General features: G+C 35.5%; 1 protein-coding gene across 1 annotated transcript in view; it reads right to left on the bottom strand.

The window, feature by feature from the left end:
* Window positions 1-18,186: 18,186 nt before the first annotated feature.
* LOC110380807 (tachykinin-like peptides receptor 86C) overlaps window positions 18,187-21,170 on the bottom strand; it is a 66,053-nt gene continuing 63,069 nt past the window's right edge. Inside the window, exon 10 of the mRNA XM_064037821.1 lies at window positions 18,187-18,632. The gene's annotated coding sequence lies outside the window, so the exon portion shown is untranslated. The remainder of the gene's footprint in view (window positions 18,633-21,170) is intronic.

Genomic DNA, 21,170 nt, shown 5'->3' with positions numbered 1-21,170 from the left:
AAGTGCTAAACTTTGTTAGGAGCACAGATTTGCGGCACATGAGGGCTTTACACTCTTTTTAAGACGGATTTTATGAAGTTGGTGTACCTCAATGCGTCTTAAATTTTAAATTTTGTGTGGATGGGTAGATCTAAACTTTGCAGTCTTTGTTTATTTATTTCAACATGTCTACGACGAAACAAATCCAAAACTTGCAAATCAAATACTTGGATAAAGAATGAGATTTGCATTACACAAAGTCTGAACGTATAAGATGAGATGTTTTGTATGGCAAAAATGCTCGCCTTTATTGTAAAAGTACTGAATACAATATGTTACACGCCACGTAGGTTCAGCTTTGAAAGTTCCCAGAGCAAAGCACGAACTTTATAACGTAAGTACTCACGAAACACACAGCAAGTATGAAGTCAATACAGCGTATCGATTTTGTTCATAAGTGTACCACGGTTCTTTCCTACCGTGAACAACGTGAACAGTTCATTCGTTTTCTGTCTTTTCGTATACATATTTGCATTCCATTCGAATGAAATGGAACTGCCGCTCGGTAACGGTGATTGCTGTTTGATAAGAACAATTTTGTTGACATTAGACACCCAACCATATACATAATAATGTACTTTTCCGCCACTCAATATGAGCACCATTCATATTTTCTACTGGTAACAGTATTTGGGCACAAGTGTGCGTAAAACAATTTTTCACGTTAGGAAACACGTGTTACATATTCAACAAAAACAGGGACGCGTCGTAAATAGGTTAACTTATTACGCAAAATGACAGTGGAAAAATTCGTCAAAATAGCACGTGATGTAAATAATTCTAAGGAGACAGAATTAAGTGTCAATGTCCTCTAATAAAACTTCAAAAACTACGTGGTTATTATCGGCTGTTCATGAGACGAAATATAAGTCGTTGGGGACTATATTCTGTTTCTCTGGAGAGCGGTAAAGTACTACGACAGACACTAACCTCGGTGACCCCATCATAATAGGTAAGACAAAATGGTACGTTTGAACAGCTCCTTGAAGAAGGGTCTTTTTAACCCTTAGCCATTTCTCCGTACATTACCTTTGTGTCACTTGATATTTTTAAGATATTTCCTTTACAGAATACATTTAACCCTCCTTCGAGTAATGTGGTTTCTGCGCCTTAAGCTGGTTAAGTTAACGCGGTTCTAAGAAGCTTTCGCCTCATTTAAACTTTCTGAGCTACAAAGGTTGCTTAAAATTGCTTACAGTTTTAAATCAACTCGGTTGTTGAGGTGTAAAATTAGTTAATTGTTATTATTAAGAAATCATTCAAAGTTTATACGTAGTTTGAACGTTGACCTCAGTAGTAGATATGAAAAAAGTTTGGAGACTAAAAAGTATTTACGTCAATAAAAATATCGAATTGAGAGACTGGATGATCAGATCTTTATCCTATTTACTGACACAAATATTTTCTTTGATATAAAATAAGTACCTACTTCACAAATCCTATGAGATACGCACATTAGTACATTTGTGCCACGTATACCAGAAAATTGAGCCGTAATGGATTACTATCATCAATAAAAATGCTTTGCATACAAACTCGGAATTGCGGCTGTAATTTGTCATTATTTATCATCTTACGACACGTTAATTATTTTATGTTACAGTTGTTACGATAATAATCTGTCTTTTATAATCTAGCTCTTCTTTTTTGTTACAGCCTTTTTATAGTCTCACTGCTGGGCACAGGCCTCTTCTCACACGGTTCTGGATTGATCATTAATCACCAAGCATGCTCAATGCGGGTTGGTGATTTCAGACTATATAGTCAAGATGTTTTCCTTCACCTTTTTATCACCTATGGTGTCCAAGATATCTACCTACCTACTTACTTATTTTTGTAGTATATTTATTCATTCAAGATTAAAGTTAGAGGTACTCCATTTGAGTAGTAGAGAAAGATTATCTATTTCTCCTACTCACTACATCATGACACTCTACTTACTAGCTATTTGACTTTTATTTCAAAACCTTTTTCAAAAACACAATGCGGCCAGGTACTTAGCCAATACAATTATTACTTGAAGTAGTAGTTTATTTCCAAGATTGTTTACCTTTAGATAAGTGCTCACTCAAATGGAGTAGTTAGGTATGTTACAAACAAATTATTCTTGTTGTTGTGAGTATATTTCTTTCACGAGTTTTGAGACAGACAAATAATTTGGCCTTAGTGGCGTGCAGTAATGACGATAATAAATCTAAAGGCGTAATGAAATTAGGTAAGTACATTTGCAATAAGTTAGATGTGTAGGTATAATAATATATAAAAATAACGTTCTCATTCTTGAAATGTTCGTGTACTTTTAATTATATTGACTCTTCGTGGCCTAAATGAGTTAAAATTGAGTAGGCGTAATGAAGTGATAAGTAAATAAAAATATTTTTTATAATCGAGTCTTACAATAAATTGATATACCGTCAGTTGCACAAAGACCCATTAAAGTTAAAGCTTCTTTAAATCTATTCTACTGACTATAAAAAGTGTAGCAATAGATTTAATGAAGCTTTAATTACTTATAATGGGCCTTTCTGCAACTGATGGTAAGAAATAAAAGTCAAAAACAATACTTAGTCATCATTATTTAGGTGACAAAGTCAACATTTTGTTTGCTGCAACTTTTGAAAGGTCGTTTTAGTCAATTTTTAATTTGCAATTCACTCAGTTTTTATTCGATAAATTTATGTTAGGCAAGTTAAACACTAGCTTCTGTACACGGTTATACCCGCATCCCGATATGACTGATTTCCGTAGCCGGATGGTGGTGTTTTCCCGAGTCTAGATATGCTATTTCCCCTCTAATTTTTGGGTTAAACGGTTCAGCCATTCTTGAGTTATAAAATGTGTAATTAACACGACTTTCTTTTATATATATGTATAAATATCTTCTCAATTTTGAAATAAGGTTTTAGTATTAGGACGTTATAGGAAATAATGAAACAGTCAACTTATGAAATATTCAAGTATTGTTTGTAAACATCTTTTCTGGTATTAATCCGTTGACACCGTTTCAGGTGGAAATATACTGTGTATTACGGGTTGGTATAATCTGTTACCCAAGCTTTGAATTTAAATTGTTCAGATTATAGTGTCAGTATCTCTGGAGGACTATGATTTAGAGCAGATTGTTTTGCTTAGAATAAAGTGGACGAATTTCTTTGGAATTTTTAAGGCTTTTAACTAGATTTTCTTTGCCTTCCTGAATCTTCTACGTAAACAGGTCTCGTCAACTAACTTTACCACCCTGAAGTCTCTCAAAATGTCGACAGATGCATGAGGAGCAGTAGTGTTCTAATCAAACTTCCATTGCAAATAAGTATCGAGAAGTAAGGAGTCAGCTTCGGAGCGATAAATTATTTGAGAGGAACTGTACTTGAATTCTTAATACTTTACCAACTTTTAATTTATCTCAGTAGGGTCGTTAGACCAAAGCTCGGTTGTATAATTGTGCAGCAAGAGCGAATGAAAATTTGCTATATTAATCTCGACTATCATTTATTTATTTTCTAACATATGATTTACATTTTTAAATATTAAATATAAAAATAAAAAACATTTAAAAATATAAAAAATAGGTTGCCACCGATATCGGGCACAGGGTCCAAGGTACCGGTGGTTAGGGTCCCAGAGACAGAAACCTCCTCACAATACGTGCCGTATCAAGGAGTACTGCCTTCTGAATCAGTCCCTTGATCCAGCCGCCCAACGAGAGCCTCCTGAGGTGTTCGTCGAGGCTCTTGGCTATTAAACCATTGGCCGTAACGACAATCGGCACAACAACAGCCGTGTCGACACTCCACATGGCGACAACCTCGTGCGCTAAGTCGAGATACTTTATTTGTTTCTCTTTCTTAGCTTTCACAAGGTTCTCGTCATGCGGAACGGCGACATCGACTATCATCGCGCGGCGCGCTAATCGATCTATCACCACAATATCAGGCTTATTGGCTACAATAGTCCTGTCAGTGATGATAGATCGATCCCAGTACAACGTGATATGGTCCTTTTCGAGAACTGGGTCGGGCGCATACCTGTAGTACGGTACCTCAAGGTCTACAAGGTTGTATTGCAGAGCAAGCTGCTGGTGGATAATCTTGGCCACTTGGTTATGTCTGTGCAAATATTCACCATTAGCCAAACGAGAACAACCAGATATAATATGTCTGATAGACTCACCCGGATGGTGACATGCCCGACATATGTCAACCGTCCCGTCTTTCACGATATATCTCCGGTAGTTATTCGTAAGGATAACTTCGTCCATAATTGCACATACAAACTCTTCGGTTTCTCCAAACAAGTCACCGAAGCGTAGCCAAGATACGGACGCATTGAAGTCTACATCGGGGCCATGAAGAGCCCCGAAGAAGCGTCCGTGTAGCTGTTTGCTCTGCCATACTTCCTTGCGATCATGGGTAGTTAGTACCACAGGTCTGCGCCAGTTCTCATTTGCCAACGATAGCGGGGTGAGTCCTTTGTCCACTGCTACCATATCACGATGCATACCCACGTCGCTTTTGAGAAGATATTCTCTGAGACTGCACACCTCGCGGTTGTGGAGCGTCTTTGCATTTAAAAAGCCTCGGCCTCCACATTTCCGTGGGATGTACAGTCTCATCACCGACGATCGTGGGTGATGCATTCGTTCTGCGGTCAGCAGTGTGCGGACTCTCCTATCCAAGGCATCCAATTCAGTTTGAGTCCATTTGAGTATGCCGAAGGAGTACATCAGGACTGGCATGACCCAACCATTATAGGCGCGAACCTTGTTGCCGCCTGATAAGGAACTTTTTAGGACCTTATTCAGGCGGCCAAAGAAACGCTCCCGCAATGACTGTTTCATGACAGCCACATTGATGCCTAACCCCTCCGCCATACCCAAGTATTTATATGTATCGTTTGCGGAGTGATCTCAGATTTATGGAATCTGAGAGTTGTACTCCCTCAGATTCCACAATTCCCCCTCGCTTTACATGCATGACTGCACATTTGTCCACACCGAACTCCATCCTGATGCAACTACTGAAATTTTCAGTGATCTTCAGTAGCTTCATCAGCTGCAGTTCTGTAGTGGCAAACAGTTTCAGATCATCCATATAAAGCAAATGGGATATAACCTGACCCCCTCTCCGCAAAGGATAGCCCAGCCCCGAACCCTCTAGCAATGTGCTCAAAGGGTTCAAGGCCAGGCAAAACCAAAGTGGACTCAAACTGTCACCCTGGAATATTCCCCGCTCGATCTTAATAGGATCGCCGGTCCCTTCAATTTGTCTACATCCTGGATAGTGAAGAACCGTTCTCCATTGCTCCATACATGACGCAAGAAAGGCGCGCCATGTATGGGGGACCGAGTCGTAGGCCTTCTTATAGTCTATCCAACATGTCGACAAATTCTTTCGGGATCGTCGAACCTGTTGGCTGATGACCATATCAGTGAGGAGTAGCTCCTTAGTAGCACGGGACCCCTTCTTACATCCATTTTGAGAAACTGACATAATTGAATATTTTTCAATATGTTGGTTTATTTTTAATCTCAAAATAGATGTAAGAAGTTTATAGACCGTCGGTAAACAAGTGATCGGTCTATAATTTTTAGGTTCCGCGGTACTGCCTGATTTATGGAGCAGATGGGTAACTCCTGTTGTTAGAAACTGTGGGAGCGACCCGGCTTCTAAGGATGACTGAAACTGTGATGCTAAACAGGGGTGTGAACTTTGCAGCCACTTTAACCAGAAATTGTGCAGTCCATCCGGTTCTGGTGATTTCCAGTTTTGCATCGGACGAACTGCACAGGCTATGTCGGAGGAGGTAATATTGACCTCCTCCATTTCTGGTATTTGTTCACACTCCCGTTCAACATCACGTGTCCAGTCACCCTCCTCGTGAAATACGGGCGTCGACCAGAGGTTGCGCCAAAACATGTTTGTGGCACCATCATCCGGCCGGCTCCCGTCCATCACGTATTGCTCAGGTCGCTCCCAAGTTCTATATACCCATCTTTGATCACTCTGGAACATACGATTCTGGGTGTAACGTTCTACCCGTCGTTTATACCTTCGAATACGGCTAGCCCATGCACAGACTTTTTGCTTCAGGAAGTCGATGCGCTCCGCGATACGCGGCATATATTCATGAGGACTGAGTCCAGTCCCCATGAATGCACGTCTCACAAAGCGCATCACCCGTGGTCGGGTATTACCCTCCCTGAAGCAATATAGTTTGCCGATGAGTACTCTGGCCCCCTCGATACGACGCTCAATCCTGCACTGCCAAGCTGGTACCGCTGATTTTGGTCGTGTAGCTCTGTTACTGTCAGGGAATTTGACATTAGCTACACGACATGCAGCAACAGCCGCGCAATACATAATTGAGTGTGTATCAAGGAGGTCTTCGCTGTTTTCAAAATATTTTTCCAACAGCGAATCCAGAGCACACACCAACGCCCTATTCTGTCTGTGCATAGGCAAGCGAGGTAGTCGCGGTCGGTTTTCGACGGGTGAGTACCTAAACTCCTGAATCGCATCCTCCAGAGCACTCCTCACACGTTCGTTGCACTGAGTACTTACCGTTACAGCCCTATTGTCCTCATCCCCATCAACGAGATTGGACCGCGGCGTGACTCCGCCTGAAGGTGGCGGTGGCACCGCGGCCTGTGACGAGGTGGTGACCATAGGGCTGCTCAGCATCTCTAAGCGCAGCCGATCAAGTGCGGCGTCGTCCAGTCTGTGATTGCGCTGGATAACCCGCACCTGATCCGACAGTCGTTGGGTCGATACGTTGACGGCTGGCTCAAGCACCTGGAACAGAGACAGCATCCTATCACGGTACGCAGTGAGGTTAGTTCCTCCCTCTGTGGACCCGTAGTATGCGCGCATGACGTTCTCATTCATTTTCTGAGTCCATCTCATGCGCTGCACACAACCACCGGTAGCGGGGACCCTGCTAGGGACCTGATGGTCCCCCGATCCCAAGCCCGTCGGTGGCCGGCGTCTCCCTGCCGACGTACAGGTGGTGGCGACGTCGGCGGAGAAGTACTCGTCGCTCGAGCTCGACGCAGCTGCAGCCGCCGGTATCACTGGTGGTCCGGGGTCCGGCGGCGGCGAGGCGGAGCTGAGCGACGATCCCGGAGGTGGTACTCGTGCGCGTAGGCGGGCCGCTCTCGTCAACATGATTTGTTTTCTCTCACATAGTGTTGCTTGTCGTCTTTCTCGTATTTCATTTTTGTCGTCTTACTATTTTGCTTTTTTTTTTTGGGTATTTCAATACATTATGTATAAAATATATATGTAAATTATTAATTTTTATTGAAAAGATTTGGAGAGAAAAATATGTGACAGTGACGTTGACGTTGCGTTATTTTATTATTATATTATATTAATATTAATATTAATATCCTATATAATTTTGCGATAATTTTAAATATTGCGTTTATGAAGTTCAAAAGCACTAACGCAACAATTGTTGGCTTACCGTTTCCCCAGAACAGGAAGTAGAGAAGTTCCAAACATTGTATATGCTGCCCTCTAGAAACTATTTTAATAACAGTCTATAGTTTGAGGGTCAAAGAGACCCTGCAGTGTACGCACTTCGAATGTTGTTATTGCACAAGTTTCATTGTCAAAGTTATAATATTACTAATATATATGAATTACAATCATGTATTATCTTCATACTTTATTATGACTGAAAATACGTTTGAGTGCTTTTGATTTTCATGTTAGTTTCATATTGGAAAATTCTATGCAGTTTTATTATGTGCAGATATCAATATCATAGGTATATATCATATTAAAATATGATATTATTAAACACACTTAAACGCGTAATAATTTACGTGCAGTTTACCATTAAACTAATACCTAGTGGCTACAAACTAAAACTTTTGAAGTAACACGATAGTATACACTTAGGCAGTATGGATTGCCTCTTTTTATTGCTCAATGAACAGCTCAAAGTTTTAAAAGCAAAATAAAGTTAAATCATTTGACTAAATACATTAACGAAAGGCCTATAATCTTCACCTAACACAAATTCCATGAATCCTTTGCACGTAGAATAGCTTTATAAACTATACGAGGTCATAAATTACATTAATCTATGTTATCGGCTTGAAAAAACTCTGAGACTTAGCTGTGAATCCAAATGGATATTACTGATATGGTTTTCTTTAAAACACGTAGGTAATTAAGTTTAGATAAATGTAAGAAAACTCTTTTTAAATTCACGACATGGCTTTTTTATTAACGATTCAGCCACGATACAGGCTCTGCCTAGTGTGGTTTCACTGTTATTTTTGTAACTTGTAAATTGAGGTAAAATTTTTAATAAAAGTTAAAGATTAAAAAAAATCTGCACCTAGAAATTATTGCCAATAACATAAATAAAAGAAGATACCCAGCCCAAACTTGTAAATAAACAGGAAACCGTTCCCCTTTAAATCACTTTTTTATAACCAACCAAGTACCTATATTAAATAAGCTCTTGCAACAAAAACAAAACAATTTCAAATTGCGTAGTAAAATATCAAATGAGTACCGATAACTGTGTTTACCTCAAACATCTTTATTCTGAAACATGCTTCGGAATAAAATCAACGGTAATTTCGTTTTGGCTCTCAAGACAAATCCTTATTGGATTATAAATAATTATATTGTTACAATAACGACTGAGATACAAGAAAGAGAGACTGCGTAGATAAATTTTATGCAACGCCAAACCAAAGGGAATTGAAGTTCGTGCGTAAAAAAATCGAGATGAGAATTTATAAATAGCGTTGTCAAGAAACTTGGGCGATAAATTGGATATTAATTTCGTTTTATTAAAACTTTTGGATCAGCAAAATGAATGACGGGTTCTATTGTTCAGTATTGGATGGATCCTTAACTTATCTTTGGCTGCTAGTTTGGTGTCGAATGGAAACAGAATCTTAGACCATGTAACTTTACATACTAAAATATTTTTACATAATAAATACTGTAAGTATAACAAAATAATAGTTATAATGATGCGGTAAGAATTGTTGTCTTCTAAGTATTGTGAAACTCATAGACTTTCATTCTTTGTTGGATTTTCTTTTGTTGTTAAAGTAACTTAACGAGCAACTTGAAGTTGTCGATAGCAGGATTAATGCATGAATTTTACGCAATCTGCGTAGTTATAAAAAGGGTAGCCTTGTAAGATTTATTCAGTGAACCATACTTACGGCAAAGCAACAATAGGCGGAGTTATAAAGATAAAAATATAATCCTAAAAAAACTGGGGCAAACAATGACGAAAACCTGCCATAAATCCCAAAATATGCCATTTTCTTAATCCTTGATCAGATAGTACTTTTATTGAGTCTTTGGATACTTACTCAATTTTCATTCGTTTTTTTTTCATAGAATATATCGTTGAAACGAACTGCGACTTTAAATAAAATCTGGAGTGAAAGAGTTTAAAATCAATTGTATTAATCTCCCTTGGTGAATACTGGAATAAAAAGTCAACATATCTACTTAATACTGTGGACTCTTTATCGAGCATACATTTCAAAATCGATTTATTCAATTTCAACTTAAAAACTTTTAAGTAAAGATTATTTCATTTACTTTTGGTACGGCGCAAGTACTGAGCTACCAAAATCAATTGAACGTGAACGACCCGTTCTCTGGAGTGTTGACTGCAAACAGGAGACTTAGATCTAAGTTACATCAATTTGTGTCATGTTAGAGCACAACTCCCGTAGTAGGATGTAGTTCTCGAAGTAAGTTCGGAAGTTCCAAGGTGTGTGTGACTAAAATTTGATTGGATCTTGCACTTGGGTACTTACTTAATGGATGCTATTACGAATTGAGGTGAAATCTTTGTGCATTTGTTTCTAACGAACTAATTATGATCATCCCTGTCCAGTTTGTCATCCTTACACACAATTACTGTCATATTTTTTTCCAAATTTTAATAATATTACAGCATCCTAATGAGAAATGTGAAGCCAGAAATTTTCAGAAAAAAAGTTAAGGAAACCCGGTCAGAGTGTCAAATGACTGAAACTTAATTTAAGGAAAGAAAGATGACAAGTACCGCCCACCACAAATGAGCGAGACGATATCGGGCTAGATTACAAGCCGGAAAATACGGTCAAAAAATCCTGAATTTTGATATTAATACGGCAATATTTTCAAAATGTAGGTCAAAAATTTGCTATCTACAAATCGTAAATATACAAGAAACGTGATATTGGAAATGTGTTGGTCTTGGTTTAAATTTTAATCTTAACGGTGTAATAAAAACACAAATAAACCGATGAATAAAAACTCTCATATTTTTATTCAGTTGATTGAAAGTTACTCAGAAAGCCGAAATGATTAATGCAACACAAGGATTCAGTAAATTGAAAAGATCAATATCCTCTCGCTTCGCAGTTGACAGGTATAAATAAGGCAATTAATCAAAGCATTATTATCAAATCAACTGTGCATGCATAAAGTATTAAAAATACAAGTTATTTTAAGTGTGTAATATATTAAAGAAACATGAACGAATGAAAAATGTTTTTTCATTTCATAAATCAAAATACCGCAGCTGTGGCGCAGTCTAATCGTTCAACAAAATTGAAAATCTTTCAACTAAATGACAACAATAAGTTGCGAAGGATACTTAGTTCAATGACCTCTAGAACAGTATATGATAATGGTGGGGTCTGTCATTAATGAGTTCCTAATGAGTTCGCATCGACCGGGCCGGGCTTAGAATAATGCGTCCCTACTAGATTGCCATAATTTCAATCGGTGTTATTTAAAAAAAATATTCTTATTTCATATAATTAATTATTCCAATAAACTTCAAATATGTTTATAATTAATTAAAAACTCACAGATAGTTTAAAAGACGAAGACTAATGATGTGTCCAGTCCAATAACTAAACAATAAGTTTGCGAGCAACTATGTTCTAAAGTAGCAGTAATTAATTAATAAACATAGTTTAAATTACCTTCCAAGGCGAGGTAAAAGTTTCTAATGGCCTAGAACAATATCTTTTCATTGAACAATTTCTATAATAGTAGTAAGTTCAGTTTCTTTATGCATACAATATTCTCGACTTATTTGTTCATGAACTTTACCATAATTTAAACTTTGCATGAAATAAATTAATGTAACCATGCATCCAGGATCACATAATCATTTTAAAACGACTTATATTATGAAATGTACCCAAAACGCTTAACATGGTTAACGGTTACGGTTCCCGATAAGGATATAAAGAGATTCTGTGATTTAATGTCCGGCAAATTATGCGTAAAATGTAGGTATATTGTTTATCTAATAAATTATTTACTGCAATAAATGAAAAGTATAGAATCGTAAATCTTTAAGTGTTTGTTGTCTAAACTTTACTCATTAATCACCATGTTACCCTAACGCTATGTTTACTCTTTTGTATTCCACATAATATGTGGAATATATTATATAAAGTGCAAAATTATTTTAGATTACTATTTAAATACTGTGAAAAATATTTAAAAACGGCTTTGTTTACTTTAAAAAAAATGAGACAGCTTTTATTATAAGATCAACATTATTCTTTAAAAGAGTGTCAAACCGCTCACATTTACAATATATTTTTAGCTGCGGGTATTCTATATAAAACCTGCTAGATGATAGGTAGGTGCAAGTACGTACTCTGCCTACATCAGTGGTTCTTAACCGGTGGTCCGCGGACCACTGGTGGTCCCTGGAGGCATTCCAAGTGGTCCGCGAAGCTTTGCTTCGCGACGTTGCTATACGTTATCTAACTTTATTTTTATCGACTTATCTGTGCGCGCGCGGGTTTTCGCAACATTTTACGCAATTTTGGTTTTGAGTCTTAAAATATAATTAAAATTTCGTGCTCGCTCAAGCGTACAGCAGTGATTGCTTCGCACCGCGCGATTCCACAGTAATCGCAGGGCTGCCTCTTCGGTAAAATTAAATTAACATAACTTTTTATCTATGTTATTGAGAACTGTGAATATGTTCTGACTTTTATGTGGCAGTTAAAAATTTTATCATTTATAAAATATTTAACCAACTTAAAAAAAAGGAGGTGATTAGACATAGGTACAGGCCAAACTGAGAAGTTTGACTTGTATGGTTTGTAGGTATGTATGTTTGTGCTCGATAATCTCGCGTTTGGCTAAACCGATATCGATGCGATTTTCAGAAAAGGATTTGTTACATTTAGGAGAACGTTTTAAAATAAGTATAATACTTCTTAGTTTGATGATGATCTTCGGAGATGTTCACTAGAAATGAAAAAAAAAGCCTTAAAAAAAGAGAACCGACTTCAAATAAGGCACAAAGCCGTAAGAAATAATTTGGTTTTTTTTTTGTTGGTGCTAACAGCTGGTAATTATGTTGGTGCTAACAGCTGGTAATTACGAATCGAAAAAGCACCGACATCAAAAAATAAATTATTTCTTACGGTTTAGTGTTTTGAGGTCGGTTCTCTTTTTTTAAAGTTTGTTTTATTATTTTTGTAAGTTTGTTTTGTTTTATATACCTATTGGTGCTGACTGTAGAAGAAACCTAGATAAAACATAATTATATACATCAGTGTGTAGGTAAAATAAAAAAATCTTTAAAGTTACAGCACATAAGGCACCACACGGCATCGTAATGCGCGTACGAACGAACAGCACTATTAGAAGTCGGTTAAAAATTGAACGGCGTGCGCGCGCTTCGCTTGTGAAAACCGCAACTGAATTTGATCCGCCGGCGGACCGAGACCGCTCGGCTGGGCGGTAGGCACTTATAGCGCGCAAGTACATGGAGTGACGGAGGCCTGCTTTCGGGAAGTTCAAGCGTGACGTCACAGTAGGTAAGTTAAATTAATCCATTTGTTACGTTAGGACGTGGGGCCTCTTCACTTCACTTAATACGGGAGCGGGCCGTAATCCACCACGCGAGGGCAATGCGAATCGGTGGATAGTGTCATACTACCTATATGGTTACAAATCTTTTCAGTTTTCTATATAATTTTTATGGTGGCTGTAAAGTGTTACATTGCAATTAATGAACTTTTTACCTTATAGTTTTGGCTTCGAAACATACCTACTTACGTACATAATTGTTGGCACCACGCATTTTTTGGGTGTACTATGCCCAATCGAATGACAAATAATCGAATGCCAATTGATCGACCACTATAAATCGAAATTCTAAATACACGAACATTCATAATATCGAATGGTTATTAAATCGAACATTCAATACATCGCGCAGTCAATACATCGAGTGTTCAAAATATCGAATGTTTGTTTGATCGAGCGTTAAATGCATCGCATATTCATCCTATCGAAAAATCTATATTTTTTATGAATACAAGAAAAACTCAAAATTCGATATTATGAATGTTCGTGTATTTAGAATTTCGATTTATAGTGGTCGATCAATTGGCATTCGATTATTTGTCATTCGATTGGGCATAGTACACCCCATTTTTTTGGGTAATTCTAAAAGCCTCTTAAAATAATTTGCAGATTTATAGTGAAAAGTCATGCTAAATAAAATAGATTTGACTTAAGAAATATGGTAATGACGCTTACATCTAAAATACAGCTCACACATCGTATTTTGTTCAAATAAAAAACCGTCTGGTTTTTGTTCTCGTCGTACGATTTAAATATACTTAAAAGACATGAGTTAGCAGAAATCGAGAATTAATGTAAATATTTGCAACTCAATATGTTAAAGAGCTACAATATATCTATTAAAATTCTGATAGGTCCAATGTCAATAATCTCCCTGCATATAATAATTCATGAAAGGGCCTTTAAAGGATTTTCACCCTTTTATTTAAACAAGCCCGAAGATATTATAGCAATTAAATACATCACAATTAATTAACAGGAATTATTCATTAAGTGAAAGTGTTAGGTTATGGATAATCGGAATAGTCCTATATCAATATAAAGGTACCTATCAGATGAAAACTAAATGGTTCTAAAGAATTCAAATTATTCATGAGTAACGGCAACTTTTAAAAGCCTCGTATCATTTTTTTATTCATATAAAAAATATACTATATCGTTAAAACATTGGAACGATATGATCGGGACCAATAAGGTGCAAGAAACGAAAGATGAAAAAAAATGATTAAATTTTTGTTATATCTTAAAAGAACATAGGTACATGGTTGTAATTTGAACAATTAGGTACTTTAGTAGTTGATTTTCTTAATCAAGTTAAATGGTTGAAATACAACTACTTTAGTCATACTTATAGTCTACTTACTTATCCCTTGCAAGCGCAGAAGAAATTGCTGAAATTATTTTTTTTGACGGGTCATCATGTAATTCACATTGGAAACTGCGAAACAGTAGTTATTGAATAACCATCATCAACTTCCTAGCCTTTTCCCAATAATTTTGGGGTTGGCTTTCAGTAGTTATTGAATAACCATCCATCAATTAAAAAGATTATATAATGCTAGTTGCTACGTACATCAGTAATATTCAAAAAAGTACCAACAAGCATAAAGAGATTATTGGTTGTGATATACTCCGAATACGACACGTGTGATTGAATAGAAATCTCTATTCCATTCAGTGTATTTGCTTACCTCGTAGTTCAAACAACAGTTTACGTGAATACAATATGAAGTACTTACAATGGGTACACAACTATTATGACTTCGACTGAAACCATTAATCATTTTAAACAATTTTCTATACCATAAATTCGTGTATTATTTGTTCGCTTCCACGCGTCACGTCACTTTTTAATGTTTCGTAGTAAAACGTCTTTAAAACTTTATGTACATAAATGTTAAATAAGCATAATTGTTCTTTCTGTGACTTCAGTTTTACTTTGCTTATAATAACGGGTTATTATTTGTTGTAACATGCAATTAAACAAACTTATGAAAGACAAGTCGGCTTCAGTAGGGTTCGATACATTTAAATAGTTAATTTGAAGATAATCGGCGATACAGTTGCTAAGCGACTATATCCATAAATATAACAAACATTATTTAACTCGTTACGGTTTTTTATAATGTACCCACTTTTCTCTCTTTATGAAATCAAATCGACTGCAAAGTGAAAGCCTACAAGAAATAAAATCCTATTTTTTCCATCCATTGTGGAATAGAATATTGGCCAGGAATTTCTAACTTATACAACATTAAATAAATACTTTGATTAATCTTCTTAATTGAAATCATATGGAAAGTGGACTGATATGAAGAGTGTTTGTAAAGTAAAAGTTAAAGAAACAACAATTGGATTTTCAATTGAAAAATCTTTAGTGGAGTTCGAATAAGGGTTTGGATCTATGCCAAATGTCAAGAGGTGGGCCCATTAGGAGCGCTGGGCGCGGTGAGGTAAAGTGTGAAACCAACCGTTTTATTTTCATATCTGTTGAATGCCTTACAGCACTAAGAAGGTAGTAAATACGTGCTTGGATACTAAAGAACATTTATTAGGTTAGGATAATATTTATTATTATTTTCCGTTAGCGTGTAAACAACGTCTGTCAGTAATCTTAATATGGAATCTGAATAGTCAGATTTAAAACATTCAATTATAATAGAACGACTTGGAAAAAGGTTAGGTCAACTAAATGTTTGACTTTATTTTCAAGCAAAGCTTTTTCAACTACAAAATTGTTATTGAAAACAAACCCTTTGTGATTTTATCTAGGCTTTATGTAAATATCTAAACAGCTTTGTTTTTCAATGTCATTTTCAGCCCGTAAAAAATATCACCGAAACTATTCTACCATTATTTTTTATCAATTTAAGATCGTTTTTTTCCAAATCTCGCCGATATTTTACCTTTCAACGCGAATAGCGCCAAACATTTATTAGGTTCCTTAAAGGCCTAGATAGTCTATTTTTTCTGTCGTACAATAGTTAAAAAGTCTCTTTATTATATTTCAATATTATTGAATCTTTTATTACATATTTTCTTACAGTATCACGCTTTTTGAAATATCTCTCCCGGGAATAATTTATCTCATAGTATATTTTAATAAATCTAAAATATTTCCAGACACAAATAGGCCTTCAGGGAAATTTTAGGTCAATATTTTGCTTCCATTGTCTACCATTATTAAAGTAGCTCAAGTACTAATAACATCCAGTCAGATTTATTGTCGTGGTCAAGAGATAAATGGGTGACCATATTTTACTCACCTGATTTTAAGTTGTGTGCCAAAGTACTTACCGAGAACACTGACAAAATTTATTTTTTCTTATAATAAGTTGCTGAACAAACATTTTTATGACACTCAAACATTTTTCTGTTTAGTTTTATTGAGACGCTCATACCATTGTATTTAAGGTAAAACTTTTTAATAATACAGTATACAAATAAATAAATTTTATCAAAATTATCAAATCAATCCTTCTCTAGATTATATTACATTGAAATAAGATACATTTCCAGCCTACTAATATTTAGACTTACTTACGAACTTGTTAATATTTGCCGACATCACAAGTTATACAATAAGAGACTTTTGTTACGACAATTTGTTTAACCTACATTTCAAGATAAACCAACAACTTAAAAGGAACTCCGTTTATTATCTTACGTATCATGTTCTCTTAGTAATAGACATACAATTTTGTAAATAGAAATTGAGTAACTACGTAAATGACGTGGCCTAGATAGTCAAAATTGCTTACACGGTTTACACATGTAAATAAAATACATTACTGAATCCTTAATTGATTTAATCTTGTAGACTTACCAGGAATTAATATCAGGAGTTTTAGCGTCTTGATCAAGAAGCAACAGCTAGCTTTAATGTGGTTTACGGCTCCTAAATTGTCCCCAGTAATTGCTCCAAACGGTGACCTAGCAAAAGCAGGAAAGTTCCTCCCGACCTTGCGTGCGTACGTACGAATTTTCCTCTTTTGTTTAACGTATTTGTACTTATGTAGTTTTGTAGTGGGAAAAAGCCGAGTTGGTCTTTTCCTAATTGTTCCGCTTAGATGAGATCAAGGTGATAACGAAGGCACTGCGATTACTGGGAAGCTACGTACTTTACGAAGGTCCGATGGACTTTAGATAAACTTTTGAATTAATGAGTAAAGGAACGCAAGAGAAGTTTAGTAATGAATGACTGAAAAAGTGCGTTTGTTAATGTTCACGAATTCTTTCTAGTTCTGTATAATCAATTTAATTTCTGCATTTACGATCAATGACACATAAAATTTATAGATAATTTTTGTTACGATACTTATTTTGATTTAGGGCTAATAAGTGAGTCCTGTGATTAAGTAGCCATGTCGCAGCACATTCATTTTCTATGTACATTGCATTATTATTTTCATTTGTGATTGTCAGGTTTCCCCGATTCGATTGCATGCAATAATGTGGTAATAGCATTGCTCGCTCAAAAATTACTTTCCTACGTTGAAACGTGTGTCAATATGAGTCTATTTTCTAGATTGGAAAATCCACTGAATCACGAACTTGATGGAAATCGAACTAATAGTTTCAACGATTTGAATTTCAAATGAAGTGTCGACCGTGAGAAAAATACTTGTGAGAAATCCAAGGTATTGTTATGGAAATAAAACCAATGGAGTAAACAACAACATTTTATTGAAAAGGGAAATAAAGTGTTAACGTTACGATAGTACAATAATTTTGGTTATTTTACTGAAACACAAAATGGATTTCTTAACGTAGATGTTGTACAGTATTGTCTTTGATACATGAAAATATGGGAAAATTATACAAGTATGGTCTATCCAAAAATATCTGTAGGTTTTTCTTCAAAATCAGAAACAACTTACCAAAGAGGAATATTCCTTAACTGCTCATGTAACATTGCTTTAAAATTTGTAATTGTTTCATAACATTTTATATTTATCAAGTAGGTTAAAGTTATTCTATTATAAAATGACCTTATCAGAAATGAGGTTTCATGAATGACCCTGACTGTTTCTAAGTTTATTTGAAGATTCATAAATCTGCTGCTTTAATTTTGAAAAAAAGGATTCTATGTAAGTAGATACTTACTAAAAAATTACAGACATATATGAAAATACAGATATGAAAAAAATCATTTTTTTGTGCAACAGTCAACTGATAAATAAAATGCAACTCATTAATTCAACCAAAAATAGATACAATTTTAAATTACCTTATATGAACAAAGCACTAATGTACCTATACCAACAAAGATCTTCCAAAAAGATGAACAATTAAACACGTTTTTAATTAACATGATCTACAAACAAACAAAAAGAAACCGTTTTGTTCAAAGGTTAATGAGTTTCCAGACAACGTGATTAATTTCGACGTATTGATTACAGCCTTAATCAGAAGATCCAATATTAAAATTTTGAAAAAACTTTATGATCATTATTTTTAATTAAAGTTTATTATAAAAACTAGCATTCACTCGTAAAACTATTTACGAGATCATTTTGTTTCAATTCACATTACAATTTAGAATCAATTGATTTCGTGTAGAAAAACTAGGCTACTATATATACACTTGTCACTTGTTTTATTATAATTTATCATCACACATATGAAAGTGTCTCTCGTCGGGTTCACCTCTCGGATTCATTCGCACTGCATTGCCATTCGTTATCAGTTCTGTAGCATTCGAGTGATCTGTCGACAAAAGAAAATCGATTAACACACATCGTAGTTCACGAATTCACGAACAATCAAATCGGGCAATCGAATCTATTTCACCAATCGTTTGTTTGGAAATCGAATCGCTTGGGACAAGTCACTTTACGATTAGAACTTATCGATTATTTGCTAAATCGAAAAGAAAAAGAAATCTGGAGTCAAAATTCGAAAGGCAATAATTTTCTAAAGTTCTATCATCGTATTTGTTAAGACTAATTAAATTATGAAAGCTCTCACCAAAGAGCTTTCGAAAACTTTCTTTGGTAGTTTGTGATTATTATAATTTATGGCCAACGTGATAAGTTAAACAAAATATATTTAAATTAATTAATAGCTTTTCATTTGAAAGCTCTTGAGAAGTAGAATTTATTACAATACATCGAAAATTTAAATTCAAAACCTAGCCCTAGTAGTCTTTACCCTACTTTTTTGCTTAAAAGTAGCTTTTGTCAACGACTCGTTATAAAAAAGGTGCTACCATTAATGTTTTCAGACATTTAAAGTAAAATGGTTTAATTGAAAAACCTGTCTTCAGCATGATTTAATAATAATAACGGTCATGGTTTTTATCAACTATTTCAAGTTCTTTATTGAGAAATTATATTACTTTTTAAATGGTATGATAATACTACTCTTAGTAGTTTATCGTCATTGATTGAGGATCCACTCTGTTTATGATAATTGTATGCTAAACATACTTACTGGGCGCAAACAAATTATAGGCATAAGCACTAAACAAGCAACAGCCGGCTTGTTTGGTACCAAATAGACTTGCAAATTAGGATTACCAGTTATGTGAGTGTACATTTCTATGAGTACAAACAAGGGTTAGGATTAAACTCAACCCCCTTAACGGTAAATGTCTAGTCTAGCCTTAAGTTAGGTATCCAACCTCCATACTAAACATTATGGTAAAACGTTTAAAAAGGCATGTTGCAGCAACGATGTACAAAGGTTTTATTCTTTTTTTATTCAAATTTGGAATAGGTACCTACATAAAACCAATTTGTTAGGCATAATAATGAAGGTGAGTCTTGAGTATTCGAGGTATTTCTAACAATATAGGATTACTGGGCTCTTTCCGTTCAGAGGTTTAGATTAATAAGTACTAGGAATCGATACCTCTTTGGGCTATGGGACTAGATTTGAGCCCTGGTTTTGGTAGAGAATATGTGCTTACCTACTTTCTATAGAGGTATAAAGATTTTTCAATATGTGGCATCTTGATATAATTTGTAAGGAGCTTATTTTACTGGCTGTGTTTCGAATGGCACGTTAAAACGTAGGTCCCGGCTGTCATTGAACATCCTTGGCAGTCGTTACGGGTAGTCAGAATCCAGTAAGTCTGACACCAGTCTAACCAAGGGGTATCGGGTTGCCCGGGCAACTGGGTTGAGGAGGTCAGATAGGCAGTCGCTTCTTGTAAAGCACTGGTACTCAGCTGAATCCGGTTAGACTGGAAGCCGACCCCAACATGATTGGGAAAAGGCTCGGAGGATAATAAAAGAGTGCTTATTTTACAGGAATCTTTTATTTTCAAATGAATAAATATTGCACATTATTTTAACTTGTTTTCAAATAACATTAATTCAATTGATTTCATTAGTAAAAAATGTTTGCATAAAAGGATAATTTGATTTCTTGCTGCACATCTGGTACGCGAATATTATAAAAGTTTCAGAAAAAATAAAGATACCTTTACCAAGTTTCGCTGTCACTGAAATCATAAGTTACGTCCAACCTTGACCCTCACATTTGTAACAGTATTCCCAACTAACAAAATAGTTACTCCCAGTTGTTAATAAACCGTGACACAACTTAGGTATATAGGTACATACATATATACGTGACCCTCCCTCTGCCTGTTTTTACGCGTCAACAAGGAATGTCCATTATTTCTTTACTTAATACTTCGACTGTTTACTTGTATGCTCGCAAGTAATGATGGTTCAATGTTAGTGTTGTTATAAGGTTATATCATGTGGGTAAGCATGTGACCCCCGGAAGGGCATGTAAATAAAATCATATATTTGTCTATAGTATAGAAGGTAACATAGGTGTTTAATCAATGTTATTTTCTGTCATTTAAGACTCACAAAATATAAAAGAAAAATACAGAACCTAAAAGTTAGGCAAAAGACAAAATTTTGTTTTAGAACAAAATGTTTCGTTCATAACATCTCAAAGCATTTGACAAATTACTTCCAGCTGGCGTCTTGGAAAACTACATATTTTATTACAAGCAAAAAGTACATATAACTAAAGAGAAATACGCTCCAACTGTATACTTACTTATTGGTTTGTGTGACAACTGCCAATGTGTTTGGCAAAGTGCCCTTATGAACATTTTGGAAATGGGGTCGAATTATGAATACAACATCAGTGTGCAAACTTGAAGTCGGCCGATAGTGTGATTGGGTGCATAAATCACTATGGAGATGGATATGTAGATAATTCGGTTGCGCAAAATGATCGGTTATCGAGCTAGAATCAGACATTCTAAAAAGCTTGATT

This window comes from Helicoverpa armigera, chromosome 14, assembly GCF_030705265.1.
Source record: "Helicoverpa armigera isolate CAAS_96S chromosome 14, ASM3070526v1, whole genome shotgun sequence".
NCBI lineage: Eukaryota > Metazoa > Arthropoda > Insecta > Lepidoptera > Noctuidae > Helicoverpa > Helicoverpa armigera.
Note: the sequence above shows the minus strand (reverse complement) of the source record. Positions and strands in the feature narration are given on the sequence as shown.